This window comes from Solanum pennellii, chromosome 1 (assembly GCF_001406875.1).
Source record: "Solanum pennellii chromosome 1, SPENNV200".
NCBI lineage: Eukaryota > Viridiplantae > Streptophyta > Magnoliopsida > Solanales > Solanaceae > Solanum > Solanum pennellii.
This window is the reverse complement of record NC_028637.1, coordinates 48,474,432-48,492,999: the sequence shown is the minus strand read 5'-3', so window position 1 is coordinate 48,492,999 and position 18,568 is coordinate 48,474,432.

The window sequence follows — 18,568 nt, the reverse complement described above, 5'->3', positions numbered from 1 at the left end:
ACTTAAAGGGGAGTTGGGATGATCATTTGGCACTGATTAAGTTCTCTTATAATAATAGCTACCAATTGGGATGACAATTTTTGAAGCATTGTATGGAAGGAGATGTAGGTCCCTAGTTGGGTGGTTTGAGGTAGGAGAGTCTTCCTTCCTTGCGCCTGGGATCATACAAGAGGCTATGGAAAAGTTGAGATTAATCAGGGACAGATTGGCTACCGTCACGACCCGAATGCAGCCCTTAGAAATTAAGAGGAACCCTCATTTCGTGACCGGGCGTACTTGACCTTTTGGGGTTTTATACAAGTTCAACTAGCATTCATTACATAAGACATGAAAAGTACTGCGGAAACTTTTCATGAATAAATTAATAAAAAGGAAATCTTTCATAAATACTTAAAAAATCTCATCGTCACAAGCCAAACTTAAGAAACGAAATATAATATTTTAGGGACACGGCCCTTTTCGTTGAAAGGAATACATAATAATTCTTTAACTAAGAGATTAAGAAACGAACTATGCCCTCGAATATGTGAGGACATACTTTATCTTAAGAGGAACTTTCACAAGCTTCACCTTCTAGACTTCAACCTTCAAAATGCTACCAACCTAATCTTATAGTATAGAAAAGTATGGGTTAGTACCAATAATGTACTAAGTATGGCATATGCAAAAACATGCGAAAAGGGACCTTTTTGTAAAATACCCTCTCATGACAATTAAGTAAATCATTCATGAATTTAGAAACAAATTAACATGAGAACAATCATTTAACACTTAGAGAAGAACTCACATAATTTTAACCAAAAAGAGGCATTAAGTGTAACTTACAAAAACTTACAGTAAACTCCAACTAACATTACAGTGAACTAATTAAGCATTTACAGTTTGAGAATTTACGATAAATCATTTAAAGAATTCACAATGAATTATCCTATTCTAAATGAGTGGACTCCCAAGGCCAAGAGAAAGAGAAAGTGAACTCATTTTCCATAAGAGTTTCCCTACCTCGAGATTATCCTAAGACACACTAAAGTATGACACGAAGGAAGTATGCATATGCCTCCTTCAATACACACCAAAAAAATCCTCAAGACCACCCCTTTCGGCTTATTCAACTCGGGAGAAACAAGCCCCTGAATCAATGGCAAGATATTAAAAGACACCCAACAAACCACCAAAGTCTTCCCTTTCGGAATGACTACTTAGTGCAATGAGTAGATAACGTCCCATACCACCACTTATTCTTAGTAGTACATTATTTTATAAGGTTTGGCACAAAGTCTTCCCTTTCGGAAGGTCCTACGTAGTGCAATGAGTAGATAGAGTCCCATACCACCACCTCCACCTACCCTAAGTAGTACGTTCTTTTAGAAGACTTAGTTCAATCAATTACTTTTTTATAGGTCTATCTTAACCGACATAGACCATGAGAGATTTACATGGATCCCGACATTAACCCCTATCGGATGAGGGATCCTCACTTACCTAGAGTAAGGTTGTTCTTCTTAGATTTTACATGGCTTTCCCAATAGCTACACCTATGCGGGCGCATGGTTAAGGAATAATGAGATTCCTACTCAGTACTCATTCTCTACTCACGAGGAGTACTCTTCTCAAGAGGTACATTGTAACACAACATCTCAACTCACGAAGTGTAACCACCTCTTCTTCATATCCTCTCGGTATTAGACATAACCCCCAAAGATTCTAAACACTTTAAAACTATAGGTCAAGGATAACTAGTGAACAAACATCTCAACTCATGAAGGGCATTCATACTCTAACCTATCGTAGAAAGCTCATGGGATGTAGTAAGGTTGCTACTAAACACTTCATCTCAACTCACGAAGAGTGTTCACCCCAAAACTCCCCTTTAGGACTTAGCTTATCTTCATTCATTCATTCAAGTGTGTGTGTGTGTACGTGTGAGCACAACTTTCACATAACTTTCATCTCATTTACACTTAAGTTCTATACATGCTTAGACCTTAATTCATCATATCACACACCTTACATACTTCATATAATCAGATAAGTTCTTTGGACATAACCCTTAACATACTTCATAACAAGTTTCATAAACAATTAACAAGAATAACTTCATTTAAGCATACACTCGAACATACTTCACTTATTATCTTCATAAGAAACATTTAACAAGAGTAACCTTATCATCATCCTACTTAACAAGCCTTCATGTCCTCATTCACAATAAACAAGTTACTTCACATTCATACAGTTTATGTGAACACCGCCGCCAAGTAGGTGGACCATACCACTCAAGAACATTTTCAAAATTGAAACTAAACAACATAACCAACTTACCCTTTAATCAAAGCTTTACCCAAAGTTCAAAGACTACCAATTCATGGGCATTTAACCCATTTATGAAGCCAACATTAGATGAAAAGCTTTGACATGAATTTATTGAAGTTTTAACCTTAAAATCATCAACTAACATCAGACATATCATTATTAAGTCATTAGAAACGTTTTCATGCAAGACCCATATTTAGATTTGATGATAGATAAACTAGGGTTGCAACCTCATTGTGAAAATTCATTAGAAGGGACTCCTTGAATGGGAGAGAGTTCAAGTATGGATACCATACCTCACATTGAAGAAATACCAAAGATTTTTGATGGATAAATGACCACCAACATCCGTCCTAGCACTTCTTGACTTCTAGTTTCCATGGAGACTTGAGAGAGAATTCTAAGAGAGAGAGGTTTTGAGTTTTAGGAAGAGGGGTCTAAAATGAGGTCTTAGGGTTTAGAAAATTTTAAAATAACTCAAAAACACTAAAAATATCAAACTAGGTTCCCAAAATACTTTGGGTGAATTTACACAAAACACCCCAAGTAGGCAGCAACGTTCAACAGCTTTAGCAGTTGCCAATCGATGACCCAAACTACTGGGCGTCGATTTATCAACAGCCCATGCTGCTTGGCGTAGATTGCATCTTAGACTTGTTCAAAGGAGGGACGAGTTTCCCACGAAGTATGGGACAATTCACCTCAATCGAAGGAGTATCGATCGGCCTATGCCCAGTAGACTGCTCCATCATTTTGGTTGTATTCTTGGCAGTCTTGTCCAATTCTTGGGCCCTTCATCTAGGGCCCTTTGTGGGTCCTAGGTGGGGTCTTTCCCAGACGTTAAACCTCTAAACTAAGTTTTCTAGTTCTTTGGAACACACCACCGATGTTTTAATCAAAATGAACACCTAAAAACTCACAGAAGCACATCAAGATACACAAGTACAATCTAATGCACACCTTCCGAACGTCATGGACGTTCTTGGGCGTTTGACCTCCAAGCTTAACCAAACTTCATACATTTCCTAATAACACTAAATAAACTCCTTTGAACTTAAGATTAACTCAAGAAACAACCACGAGGATCTATTTCACCTTAGTTCATTTTTGGGCGTTACATTCTCCCCCACTTAGAGTAACATTCGTCCTCGAATGACACGAAAACTTCAAGAACAACAAAAAGTCACTTAGCTTCACATAACACATTACAATGAAGTCTCAAACACTCCAAATCAAAGAATCAACTACAAAGGAGAATCATTTAACATTTTCAAACACTTAGCAACTTAGGCGACTCTTGCAAACTTCAAAATTTTCAAAACTCACACTTAATATTCTCCTTTGGAGGAACTATCTTGTCCAACATTAAACATGCTCATATAAAATAACTTTGCACACATTGAAACTTCAATTCAAGATTAAAAAAATCTTTTTTTTTCAAAAATCAAAAATTTCAAACTATCATTCATGAAAAATGCAAATTTTTTGAAAATTTGAACTTCATTATAGTGAATTCAACACATCACTAAGTCACATGCTTAAAAGATTTTCAATAATGCACCTTTCAAGCAACTTTAACAAGATTTCATAACACAATGAGGAACAAGACCACACTAACTTACTCCAAAGAGACATGGTAAGTTTCACAAAGTGCAATGTGAAACTAGCATCCCATACTACCACTCCCACATGGTGACCCTTGAGGATTCTCTTGGACTAAGTACATTACATGCCATTTTACTCAACTCACCCTCCCTTTCTTAGGGTAAAGCCATCTTCAAGGCCTCATACATCAAAGCACCATTATTCCTCTCATAAGGTAGGAACTCACACTACCCTCAACTCATGCACATCAAGATTAAACATCAACCTTACAAGGTAAGAATAACATTTTCCTCTTAGGGTTCAAGCCTACAAAAACTCTCTTAAACATCACTTCATTCAACTCTTAGGCATCACTTAACTCAATTCATTGAACAAAACTTCCTCACTAAATAATCATGCCACATTTCCATCTAAGTGTAAGCCTACACCACACCATCCACCAATCTCAAGAACAAGTATGACACATTAGTCACACAAAGGATTTTCCTTACACTTCTAATAAATCTCCACATTATCTCAACATTTCCTCAAATTCACATTTTAAAGCATATCTAGAATCATTGAACATAATCACAATATAAGTCATTTTTCACAAAAACACTTTATTCATTCATTATAATTCTTACCATTCTTAGATCTATATCACCACAAAATTTCTCATCACAACACTCCCAACCTCATAATTCACACCTAGCAATAAATGGTATCACATCCTAAATTTCAAAACTTACCTTCACATCTACTCTTTTAGCCACAAAACTATCATAACATCAAAACCCACCTTTTATCCCCCTCAAATTTAGAAACATCTCCCCTTACAAGCAATCACACCTAGAAGACCACCATACAAGGGAACACAAGAGAGAGACCTTATGGAGTTAAGTTCTATGGCAGGATTCAAGAGTAATGATGAAAGTGAAACTCTATCTTCCTATAGCCTCTTGTCCATGGATGTGTCGCAACTCACACCAATGACCAAGATACTACTAGACGTGGCTTGTGAGGATTTTAGACCCGAAACTATTTCCGAAAACCTTATGCTCTGAAACCAAGTCTGTCACGACCCGATAGCACCCCTTAGAAGATAGGAGGAACCCTCGTTTCAGGACCGGGCGTACATGAGCTTTTGGGGTCTTGTACAAGCCTTTCTACTAGCATTCATTACATAATACATGAAAAGTAGTGCGGAATAGAAACTTTTCACGAATAATTTAATAAAAAGAAAATCTTTCATAAATACTTAAGAAATCTCATTGTCACAAGACAAACTTAAGACACGACATATAATATCTTAGGGACACAGCGTGTTACATTTAATGAATACATAATAATTCTTTAAATAAAAAATTAACAAACAGACTATGCCCTCGAATATGTGAGGACATACTTTATCTTGACAGGAACTTTCCCAAGCTTCACCTTCTAGACATCAACCTTCAAAATGCTTCCAACCTATACTTATAGTATAGAAAAGTGTGGGGTTAGTCCAAATAATGTATTAAGCATGGCATATGCAAACACTTGCTAAAATGGACATTTTAGTAAAATACCATTTCATGCCGATTAAGTAAATCATTCATGAATTTAGAAACAAATTAACATGAGAACCATCATTTCACTTATATAACAACTCACATAATTTTAACCAAAAAGAGGCATTTACAGTAACTTCCAAAAACTTACAATAAACTCCAACTAACATTACAGTGAACTAATTAAGCATTTACTGTGAAACCATTGGAGCATTTACAATAAATAATTTAAAGCATTCACAATGAATTATCCTATTCTGAATGACTGGACTTCCAAGGCCAAGCGAATGAGAAACTGAACTCATTTTCCCTAAGGGTTTCCCTACCTCAGGATTATCCTAAGACTCACTAAGTTAAGACATGAAGAAAGTATGCATATGCCTCCTTCAATACACACCAAAGCAATCCTCAAGACTACCTGTTTTGGCTTACTCAACTTGGAGAAAATGGCCCCTCAATCAATGGCAAGACATTAAAAGACACCCAACAAACCACATAAGTCTTCCCTTTCAGAATGACTACATAGTGCAATGAGTAGATAGCATCCCATACCACCACCTACCCTAAGTAGTACATTCTTTTAGAAGGTTTGGCACTAAGTCTTCCCTTTCGGAAGGTCATACCTAGTGCAATGAGTAGATAGTGTCCCATACAAACACCTACCCGAAGTAGTACGTTCTTTTAGAAGACTTGATTCAATCAATTCTTTTGGGAGGGTTCGCTTAACTGACATAGACCGTGAGAGTTAGACATGGAATCCTTACATTAACCCCTATCGGAAGAGAGATCCTCACTTGCCTAGAGTACGGTCGTTCTTTTTAGCTTTTACATGGCTTTCCATATAGCTACACCTATGCGGGCGCATATTTAAGGGATAAGGAGATTCCTACTAAGTACTCATTCTCGACTGACGAGGAGTACTCATCTCAAGAGGTATAATGGAATACAACATCTCAACTCACGAAGTTTAACCACCTCTTCTTCAAATACTCTCGGTGCTAGACATAAAACCCACAGATTCTAAGCACTTTAAAACAATAGGTTAAGGATAACTAGTGAACACCACATCTCAACTGACAAAGGGCATTCATCCTCTAACCAATTTTGGAAAGCTCATGGGATGTTGTGAGGTTGCTAGTAAACACTTCATATCAACTCACGAAGAGTGTTCACCCCAAAAATCCCCTTTAGGACTTAACTTAGCTTCATTCATTCATTCAATTATGAGTGCGTGTGTACGTGTGAGCACACCTTTCACATAAGCCTCATCTCATTTACACTTAACTTCTATATATTTTAGAACTTCATTCATCACATCACACACCTTACATACTTAATATAATCATATAAGTTCTTTAGACATAACCCTTAACATACTTCATAACAAGCTTCATAAACAATTAACAAGAATAACTTAATTTAAGCATACACCCTAACATACTTCACATAATATCTTCATAAAACATATTTATCAAGAGTAACCTTATCATCATCCTACTTAACCAAACAAGAATTCATGGCCTCGTTGGCGATAAAGAAGTAACTTCACATTCATACAGTTCAAGTAAACACCGCCACCAAGAAGGTGGACCATACCACTCAAGAGCTTTTCCGAAATTTAAACTAAACAACATAACGAACTTACCCTTTAATCAAAGATTTCAACACCCATAACATTTTTCTCAATATTTCATCAAAATAAATCCCTTTGGGAAGTATCTAAACAACAATAACAACAATAGGAAACCAAAGTTCAAAGAGTACCAATTCATGCTCTTTTAACCAATTTCTTAAGCCAACATTAAATGAAAAGCTTTTACATGATTTTGTTGAAGTTTTAACATTAAAAACATCAACTAACATTAGAGATACCATTATTAAGTCATTAGAAACATTTTCATGCAAGACCCATATTTAGATTTCAAGATAGAGAAACTAGGGTTGAAAACTCATTTTGGAAATTCATTAGAAGGGACTCCTTGAATGGAAGAGAGTTCAAGGATGGATACCATACCTCACATTGAAGAAATACCAAATAATTTTGATGGAGAAACGACCAATAACAACCTTCCTAGCACTTCTTGACTTGTAGCTTCCATGCAGACTTGGGAGAGAATGCTAAGAGAGGGGGGGGGGTTTGGGTTTAGAAAGAGGGGTCTAAAATGAGGTATTAGGGTTTAGAACACTTTAATATTACATAAAAACACTACAAATCTCATCCTATGGTCCTAAAATACTTGGGGTGAATTTATACAAAATACGCCAAGTAGGCAGAAACATGCAACAGCTTTAGGAGGTGCCAATCCACGACCTTAGATACTGGGCATCGATTGATTAACGACCAATGCTGATGGGCGTCGATGGCATCAGAGACTGGTTCAAGGGAGGGCAGAGTGGTCCACCAAATATGGGACGACGCCCCTCAGTCGATGGGTCGTCGATGGGCCTACTCCTAGTAGACTGCTCCGTCATTTGGGTATTGTTGTTGGCAATCTTGTCCAATTCTTGGGCCCTTCATCTGGCGCCACTGTGGGTCCTTAGTGGGGTCATTCCCAGAAGTTTAACCTCTAAACTAAGTCATATATGTATTAGGAACATCCCACCTCAGTTTCAAGAAAAACGAACACGTAAAACTCACACAAGCACATCAAGACACACAAATACAATCTAAGGCACACCTTTCAAACGTCATTGATGTTCTTGGGCGTTTGACCTCCAAACTTAACCAAAATTCATTCACTGCCTAAGAACACTAATGTAACTCATATTAACTGAAAATTAACTCAATAAACAACCACGAGGCTCTAGTTCACCTAAGTCGTTTTGGGGTATTATAATTACTGCTTACAGTCGTAAAAAATCCTATTCTTATAAAAGGAAGAGGGTTCTTGAATTCGAGGTAGGTATCAAGTCTAGCTAAATATATCACCCATGAAAGGGGTGATGAGGTTTTGTAAGAAAGGGAAGTTGAGTCCGAGGTATATAGGTCCTTATGAGGTCTTACATTTAGTAGGTAATGTTGCCTATAAACTGATGTTACCAAATGACCTGGCTTCTATTCATCCAGTGTTTCATGTTTCGATTCTTAATAAGTGTCTAGGTGATCCAACATCCATCCTTCAAGTTGAGGGGTTAGGAGTCGATGAGAACCTTTTTTATGAAGAGGTTCCAGTTGAAATTTAGATCTCCAAGTGAAGCATCTAAGGAACAAGGAGGTTGCCACCGTAAAGGTTTTATGGAGGAGCCACCTTGTTGAGGGAGTAACATGGGAGGCCGAGGCCGACATGAGATCCCGTTACTTCACTTGTCCAGTTCTGGAGGTTAGATATACTCTTCATAGTCTAATTTTGTTTGTGAAACTCTAAATTTTAGTGCATTAGTCGGTTATGGTGTTTTAAGTCCATAATTGTGTGTTTTATACTTGCACTATATGAGTTAATATGAGTTCATGCTTGCATTCATGTTGCTGTTTTTGTATAGCGTTGACATGATTTTTGTGTCTCATGAGTTGTGATGTGCATTGAATTAAATTGAGATTGAGAATGAAGTTCCTCAATCTCAGATATGAAGCTTCAGATAAGATTTGAGTTATGTGCATCATCCAGAGTAAGTTCTGAATAAGATATTCACAAAGAGTAAAGTTTAAAGTATGTTGATGTGTATTTTTCGAAAAAACCCTCTTTGATTCAAAATGATGTGTAGTATCATTCGGGGATGAATGTTCCTAAGTGGTAAATAATGTACATTACAGAATATTTACTTGTCTAATGAAGAGTCTATTATGTTTTAAGAATATGTACTGGGGTACATAGGCATCCCAATGCCTAGTATTGAGTAATATTGGGCATGTTAGAGCACATTGGCTTAAGGGTGTTACCCAATTTCTATGTATTAACAAGTAACTTAAGATATACTTTGATGCTCAAATTCTTCAATCCAAGCTTGTTTAGGAATTGTACCTGCAATGAAAACCCTAAGCTAATAGAATTGATTTCTTAGCACATATGGTAGGAGGCATCCAAGTGTCAAGCCTAGGTACCATAGCACATGATCATTTAAAATGATCATGTAGATTAACAATTGACCAAGGACATAGTTAGGATCCATGGGACAAGAAGTGCGCAGAAACACATGTGCTACCGGCCAAGAGACTAAACGACCAAGCCCAACCGAATTCGGTTACAGCGGTTAGGGGGCCGGCACACGTTGGGTCAAGCCATGTGGGTCCTAGTTTCTTATCCAATCCTAGTCTCTAACTAACTTACCTAACAAGCTAAATAACCTAGGACTAACAAAAATAAACTATCTAGTGTACCCGAAATCCTAAGACCTAACCGGGTGACACTAGCCGAGTAACTAACTAAAGAAACATCCTAGTACCTAACCTATGATTGTCCAAAGCGGTGTGATGGTTCTAGTGACTTAGGGGTACTTTAGTAATTACCCTAGGTCACTTAATTTATTAAATTATCAACTCAATAAATTAATTCAAATTCTTGGTCAAACCCGAACTCTTAGCAAATTTTAAGAACTTGGCTAAGTCAAATGCTCTCCTATTTTTAGTCATTGTAGGAGGGGAATTTTGGTAATTAGATAATTGATTTATGAAATTAAGTTAGTTATCCTAAGTGGAATTAATCAATATTCAGTTCCTAAGACTTAGACTCATGTTTATCTATAGAAACCCTCGACTGAAAAAGAGAACAGTAAACAAATGTGAGAAAACAAAAAAATTATTGTCGATTCTCCTTAGGCGATTTCAAGGCAATTCTTCAAGATTTTGGAGCAAAGTATAGGGTTATATTCGTAGATTCAATTCTACCATAAGTTATAGGTTTTTTCTCTTGGATTCCTTTCCCCAACAGGCTTTTGAAACGTTTTGAATTAAAGAAATCGAAACTAGGGTTTCCCAATGAAATTGTCGAATGTTCATCTCCCTAGTTCTCCCTATTTCCAATACTAATAGCATGTATAATGTAAATCTTGATCATGTTGTTGGTATGTGGGTCTAACTGATCATTATTTGTAGGTTTCTATGATTAGATATTGTCGAATGGGACCTAATGGTTAGATCTGTATGATGACACTGTTATTTACATGAGATAAGAAATGTTTTAATGCCCAATTGTGTTTGAGAAAATGAAATTGTTAAAAGTTGTATTTCTTAAAATGATGAGATTACAATAGTATATACATGAAGTTAATTGACTTGGATAGTGATAATATAATGACATGTGCTTAGTGAAAGTTTTCTTTATGCCAATAAATTGGCTAGCTATATTACTTCCAAAATTTGATATAGAGTTGGACAATGACTAAGTCATACTAATCTTACACGGCCAATGTAAATTGTGATGTTTTTGTAAGGACAAATACATATTAAAGATCGCTTGACAAGTTGTAAGTCAATGAACTCATAACCTAGGGTATGCCAATGATTGGGAAAAGTCCCAACATACCCTATCTAAATGACTTGTGAACATAGTATCACATTGAATAAGTCCTTATAACTTTCATAAAGAATGGTACAAGACTACCAAAAAAACATTGAACAAGATAAGGTGAGTAATGAAATAACTAAAAGCATATGAGTTATGAAATTGACATAGAATGGGGTGCTAAAGGGAGTGCGACAAGTCTCACTTGCACATAAACAATTATGTTAAAGATACTCATAAAGAGGGTGTTAGAAATTGTGAGACAAGTCTCATTAACACCATAATGATAATGTAAGATTTGAGTTCACATTCATCAAGTATAGAAAGGGATAACTAGTCATCCATTGAGCTAAGCATACTTCATACTAGAAGCAAGCTTCCATTATGTATGAGTCAACTCTAAAAGTTGTAAAGTATGATAAATTAAGCTAAGCACCGATAGACTAATAATGAGCTTGTCCAAGCACATGTAAGCCTCATGATATGAAACAACCACCTAAGTGGATAAGGGTCTCCAAATTCTGCTAGTCTTTGAACTATGTCGCAATCATAGGCTACTAGATAGTGGATCCACCTAAGAAAACTAGGAAGTATTAAGTTTCACTTTGGCCGGCGAACCACCTCTTTTCAGTGTAAGGAAGACACTGGATTTCATGTTAGCTCACTTGATCTATGTCGGTTAATGCTAAAGATTTCTTTAAGAAAGTAAGAAAGAAAGAAAGAAAGAACTAGGCAGATGAGGGGTGTTCGGATAGGATGACCAAAGGGTGAGGTTAGACTAGGTAATGATGTAAGTCATGTTTAGTCATTGCGTAAAAAGATCCCATTGGAAGTCTTAAATCAATATCCTAAGTCAAACAAGCATGTTCAAATTGAACATTAGATCAAAGAAGAATAAATGTAAGTTCAAAGTGAACTAAGTAAGCAAAAGCACAAGTATATGAAATCATCAGTGTTTGATAAGAATGAAGTTTTAACACTTATTGACTTATGCCAATAAAGGTAGCAAAACATAATGACTCATCAATTGGAGTATGAATATATGCCCAACATATTTATATTTTGCAAATAATCAAATAATGGGCATAGCTAATAAAGATTGGCTTATAAAGACTTGATGCCCAATTTAACAAGAATGGAAAGAATAACTTGTGAGTTGGGTAGTCAATTCATTTCCTTAGTCTTTTAGATTACTTACTTGATTCAATGTAGGAATAGGACTACAATTAATAATTTCACTCATAAGTAAACATAGGATCAAAGGAGATCATTGAAATACACAACAAAAAGAAGAAAAGACTGAAAAATAAATTATGTCTGGGAGAGAGGAGATCTCGGCCTAAGGGGAGCAAAATTATTAAATTTTGCTTGAGTTCTTCTAAAATTATGTTCATGATTCTAAGGTCTTATTTTCATAAAGAAAATGAGTTGTGTGCTTTAAGAACATGAAAATATGTCATATTCATAGAATGATTCATAAATAACGAATTAGGAAAGTTAAGTGACTTCATTTTTCAAAAAATGGAATGTTGTTACGGGAAGAGCTTTCCTTGATCATGCATAGTCCTTATGTGTTTATGTGCATACACCCATACTTAGTACAAGTGTGTACTAACCCATATACAATTACTATTGTTATAGGTGCAAGTCTTTGAAGAAGATTGAAGATCAGTTGAAATTGTTTGGACTAGTATCTCCAGAGTTTGGTAGGTCCTCTTGAGTTCGAGGATGCCTACGCTTTACGTTCTAGCTATAGTAGATTAGACATATCTAGTGGATGTTGTCCCTAACATTTCCTTTCAAACATTTGTTCAAGCTTTTGTATTAAGGCTTCTTTGGAAACTATTAATGATATTATGAATTCTCCATTTCAATTGTTCAATCTATTAATAGATGGTTGTTTATTTTGAGCTGTTAGTATATCACTCTTATTCAAGAATTATTTGAAGTCTAGGTAAACTTCGGTAAAGTAAAATTTTTTAAATTTTCTACTAAATTAACTGTATGATTGGGATGAAAGCTAAGAAGAGGCTTGTCTGCGACCTCTGAGAGGTTAACGATGCCAGTCTCATCTAGAGTCTAGGACCCGGGTGTGACAACTACGTAGGGTAGGTGATGGAATGGGACGCTACATATCCGGTGCACAAGAAGACATTTGGAGGGAGTCTTGGTGAGTCCTTATGTGAAATGTATGAATGGGTCATGATATGATGTAAATGAAAGTAATGTGACTTTATGTCTAATGTTAAGAAAGCATGTTAAGTTTTGTATTCTATGATTAAACTTATGAATGATGCATGTAGTGTATCTAATCTCATGGAATCCTCAAGGACCACATGGTGGGGTAGTAGTGTGGGATGCTACTCTCACATTGCACATTGTGTTACTTGTATGTCCACTTGAGAGGGATTTTTATGTGAAGTTCTTAAATGCAATTATGTTTCTCTAGTGTCTTTAGTATGTAGTGTTGATTTGTAAATGAAATGAATTAATCCTATCCCTAGTAGTCTTAAGGATCTCTTGAGTAGGTATTGAGGAGGTTGTATGGACGATCTCCTTATGTCTTACTTAGTGGAGCCTTTGGAATACTTAGGATTGGAGTAGTTCAAGTGTAATTTTGGGTTCAATGTAAATATGCTCTTATGTTAACAAAACTGGAAGTTTCACCTTATTTGTTAAATGATGACTTTATGATGTTTTGTAACTTAATTCATGAAGCATTTCATCAAAATATCATGACTTGTATATATCTACTGAATTTTCCTTTTTTCCATGATTTTGCATTATGCCATACTTAGTACATTGTTTGTACTAACCCCATTCTTTTCTATACTTTATAAGTATAGGCTGGAAGCTAGTGGATGTTTTGAAGTCATGCTTGGGAATCGACTCTCTCAAGACTAAGTATTTCCTCATATATTTGAAGGCATAGTATTTATTTCTTTAGATCTTATTTAAGACTTATTATGTATTGTCTTTCAATGAAAAAAGTCGTGTCCCTAAGATATTCATGTCGTCTCTTAAGTTGGCTTGTGACGATGAGATTATCCTTAGTATTTATAAATGATGTTTTCATTATTATTATTTATCCTGAAAATTTTAAATTTCTGCACTACTTTTCATGTCTTATGTATTGAATGATAGCTTAGAGGATTTTGTAAGACCTTTGAAAGGTCGAGCACGCCTTGTTCCGAGTCAAGAGTACTCCTTTCTTCTAGGGTGTACTTGCAGGTCGTCACCATCGCACTTTTTTCCGTAATGTAAATAGTAAATGAACAGGTTACGTATGTGAACTCTTATTAGGGTTATCTTAAAGGCTAATGCATAGTGTGAGGGAGGGCATGGGACTTCTCTTGCACATTGCACATGGGATCCTAAGGGAGGTTGTAGTAGTGTTCTTTTATGATTATGACTATGATTATGATTATGTTGATAAGATATGAGTAGTATTGATGTATGAAGCATGTCATGACTAATTATGAGAATATGTTGTAAGTATGAAATGGGTTGCTTAATGTGATACTTAGCTTTTGATAGGGTTATAGGGCTTTAGCTTTGGCATTGCACGAGTATTGCTCAGGTGGTCTACATGTTGGGTTGATATTATGTTGAATTGACATACTATGCTTCTTATATGTGATGTTGAGTTAAGGTAATAGATAGCATGATTTTTACTAAAATATCCTTTTCTCATAGAAGTTATACTTAGTAGGTTTGATGTGCTAACCTATATTTCTCCCTTTTCCCTAAACATTTTAGGTTCGGGTTGTTGAAAAGTTTGTGTCCAATTTAAAGGATGACTTGGATCGTTTCCCAAGTCATTGGTGAGTCCTCATGTTCGGAGATGTTGTCATCTTCCACTGTATCTATCATGTTGCATATGTTTAGAGACAGTTATTCTCTCTTTTATCATTAAGACAATTATAGTAAGCCTATAATGGCACATTGTTTTTGTATGGGCTATGTCCAAACATTTGTACTCTTGTAGATGGTTTAAGTGTGAGATGAGACTTTTGACACTTATATGTTTTAGTTATTCTAAAAGAGAAGTGTATATAAACTTCATATTCTAAGAGTCCATGTAAACTCCCTATGTAGTATGCAAGAAGTCTATGTACACTTCACTACATAATGTTTTAAATTTTTTTCATTTTCTTTACATATGTGATGCTATGTCGAATTGTAATGGCTTGTCTATGTCCTCTTCGAGGAAAAGGATGCCGGTTATGCCTAGGGTATACGCTCGGGTTGTAACATTAATCTATCATGAGATCCACCAACTTAATCTATCATGACATGGTCTTATCTCACCAAGTACATTACACTAGAAGAGGCTATTTAACACAACTCAAGATACTCTAGTTCATCATGTCTTGATTCATTTTAGGTTCTTAGGTTAACCTAGAGTTCATCTATGTGAAAGAATTTGCTTCCCCTAACTTGTTCATGTCTAAGTGTAGAAGAGAAAGAAATCATCATCACAATCCCTTCATCATGACTTCACCCCCAAATCCCTAGCATCAATGTCTTACAAGCCCGAAAACCGATTATCAACTTCAATCTATCATTATCCATGTTAATTACTAGTTAATTTATTCAATTTGATAATTAGAAGGTAAGTGTAGGCATACATATCACATAGGTTCAATTAAAACTTTACAAGCAATGACAAACCTATATCATTAGGCCTTTTTCAATTCATATCTACGTGATTCAATCAATGATTAAATCGAATTCAATACATTTAAATAGAGAAGATCGACTTAAAACCTTCATCTAGCCTCTAATGTCCTAAAACCACCATGATCACCTTCAACATCAAATATTACAATTCACCATGAAAACTTCATGAAAACATCATATAATAATCACATGAACATAATTGAATGCTACCCACTAGATTGGGATCACAATCAAGCCTTACCCACAAAGCAATCAGAACCCTCTCTAGATAGGGGTTCTTTGGATTCACAAATAAGGAAAACTAGGGGACTCCATGAATGGAAGAATTCGTGGATGAATAAGCTTCACATAACATAGATTAGATCCTCAAACCCAACTTGATTCCTTGGTGAATTTCGTCCTAGAAGATGCTTCCAATTTCTCTTCTTCTTCAATGGTGGTTTTGAGAGAATTTTGGGAGAGAATTTTGGAGTCTAGGGTCTAAAATTGCTATTGTACAGATTATATACAATTCAAACCTATAAAATAACCGCCAATACTTAATTCCTAAAGTACCCAAAAATCCCCTGCACCTGTTGGACCATTTAACCAGTTCTAACACGACTTAAAAACGACGCGACAAAATCTTGGTCATGGTTGCGCGTCGCGGAAGCACTTCCAATTCTTGATTCTAGAAAATTTTTAGAAAGAATGGTTCGTTCCAGCCCCACAACGCAGGGAATTTTTTTTGACCTTTCTGTGTTTCTTGAGCGACGCGCCTTGGACCCCTAATCTTTCCAGACTTGGCAGCTTGCTTTGCCCATTCTTGGGTCCTCTTTAGGGACCCTTAGGGTGGTATCCAGGGTGTCTTACTTGGAATTTTTGACCCTTTACATGTAAGCTATGTGTAGGAACCATCGTTAATCAATTTCACCTTCGGTTATAAACTATTTTGATGATCAATTTAACCCCTTTCCCAAGTAAAAACCCCAATACCCAATAATAAATAAACATCCCAAAATCTCTCTTCTCTTCCAAATTCTCTCAAACCTCCTTTGGAGGGAAAACTCAAGCTCAAGCTAGAAGATGAATTTTTGATTGCTTTCTACTTCAATTGTGTATGGTGATCCTTCATCCATAGTTATCCATTCATCTAAGGACTTCCTTCATAGTTTTCCAAGAAAATTCTATGATCAAATTTTCTATCTTTAAATCTAGCCATGAGTTCCTTCTCAAAACGATTTAAATAGTATGCTTATGTTAAATTGATGATTTGATACTTTTTGTAATGTCATTTTCAATCTAAGTTTATAAATAACCTATGACGTTGGGTAATGTGATCTTGTTGAGATGTTGTTTGATTGTGATTTCGATTCTGCTATCTTGCTTATAACTAGTGTTTTCCCTAGTGAATTGCTTATGAATTTTTGGGAATTGGTCAATGGTGATGAAAGCATGGAGAATTGGTAAGATTGCACTATTCCTTATATTTTGTATAGAATTGATAGTTGAATTGGCCTTGAATGGCATTGGGTGGTATGGTCCTCTTATGGTGGCGGTGTTTACTTTCTTGTCATTACCTATATGATCTGATCGTGGCCTTGAAGTAAAGTATATGAATTATGAAGTGTGGTTATGATGATAACACCTATGAAGTATTATGCCTAGTCTCTAATGCTAGTATCATGTTCTAGGTGTTGATAATGTCGATTACGTTTGAATGAAGTTGTTAGGGTTAGGTTTGGTCTATGTACATGTAATTGAAGAAGTGAAAATGATGAATGACCCCTACCTAAGTACCCCTATATGAATGTTTGATCTTAGCCTATGTTAGGATTCTTAGATGCAATGTTGAAGACGTCTTGTCTTCTATGATATAATGTTGTGTGTGATCTATGCATTAATGCGTATTGTGGTCTTAAGAGGGTGGCTGCCTCAATGTTCTGTTGGTAACCATTATGTGATAATGTTGTCCAATATACTGTCACATCTCGAAACCACACCCTAGAAGTTAGGGGAAATCTCGGATTGCAACCGGCCTACTTGACCTCTCGGAGGTCTTATACAAGCCCTTAGATATCATTCATCACATAAACACACTGAAAAGTAATGCGGAATTAAAAAATTTCACAAAAACATAACATAGTATTTAAAAATATCTTTCATATAGAGTCATAGGAAATACTAAGTCTCAATCTCATCATCTTAAGACACAACAATACTTGGGACACGGCCCATACAAAATACAAATATAGAAATAATTAGTCTATTACAATAATTCAAATGAAAACATAAAAGAAATATATGCCCTCGAGTCAACTGAGGACATACTTCAACTTCCGTTGAATTATGATATAATACAAGTCTTCACTTCCAAAAGCTCCTCACCTACCAAGAACTATAGAGATAGATAAAGACTTGGAGTTTGTACAACCACATGTAATAAGTATGGCATTATGCATAAAAATCATGAAAATGGACATTTATTGGAAATATGCATCTTTTCATTAGATATAAAATTATAATCATAAGAACAACATTTAACAGCTTAGGAACACATAAGATAACATTTAAACGAATTAATGCATTTTAATAATCACCTAACAGTGAGTCGAATCACTATTGCAGTGAAGTTATTTCAATGTACATTGAAGCTCATTCTTTTCTAATTTAACACCTCTTGGCATGTATTCTCGTCACTAAAAGCTATCCTAAGACCCAAAATGACCCTCAAGAACCCATATAATAAGTTACATACATACTCCAAGACATCAAACATATCAACACATAGACAATATGACATTTCCTCATCGAAGGGTATCAAAAGACTTACATACGTAGATCAAGAAGATAACATTCAATATTTACCTCTCCAAGACTACCTAAATAATCGTAAGACTTCCTATGTTCGGATCATTTCCACATAATCAACATCTTCCCTACTATAGTCATTCTTAAGACTAATCTAGGTAAGATAAAAAGTTACCATTCCTATGCCCCCTTCACACCTTTACTAGA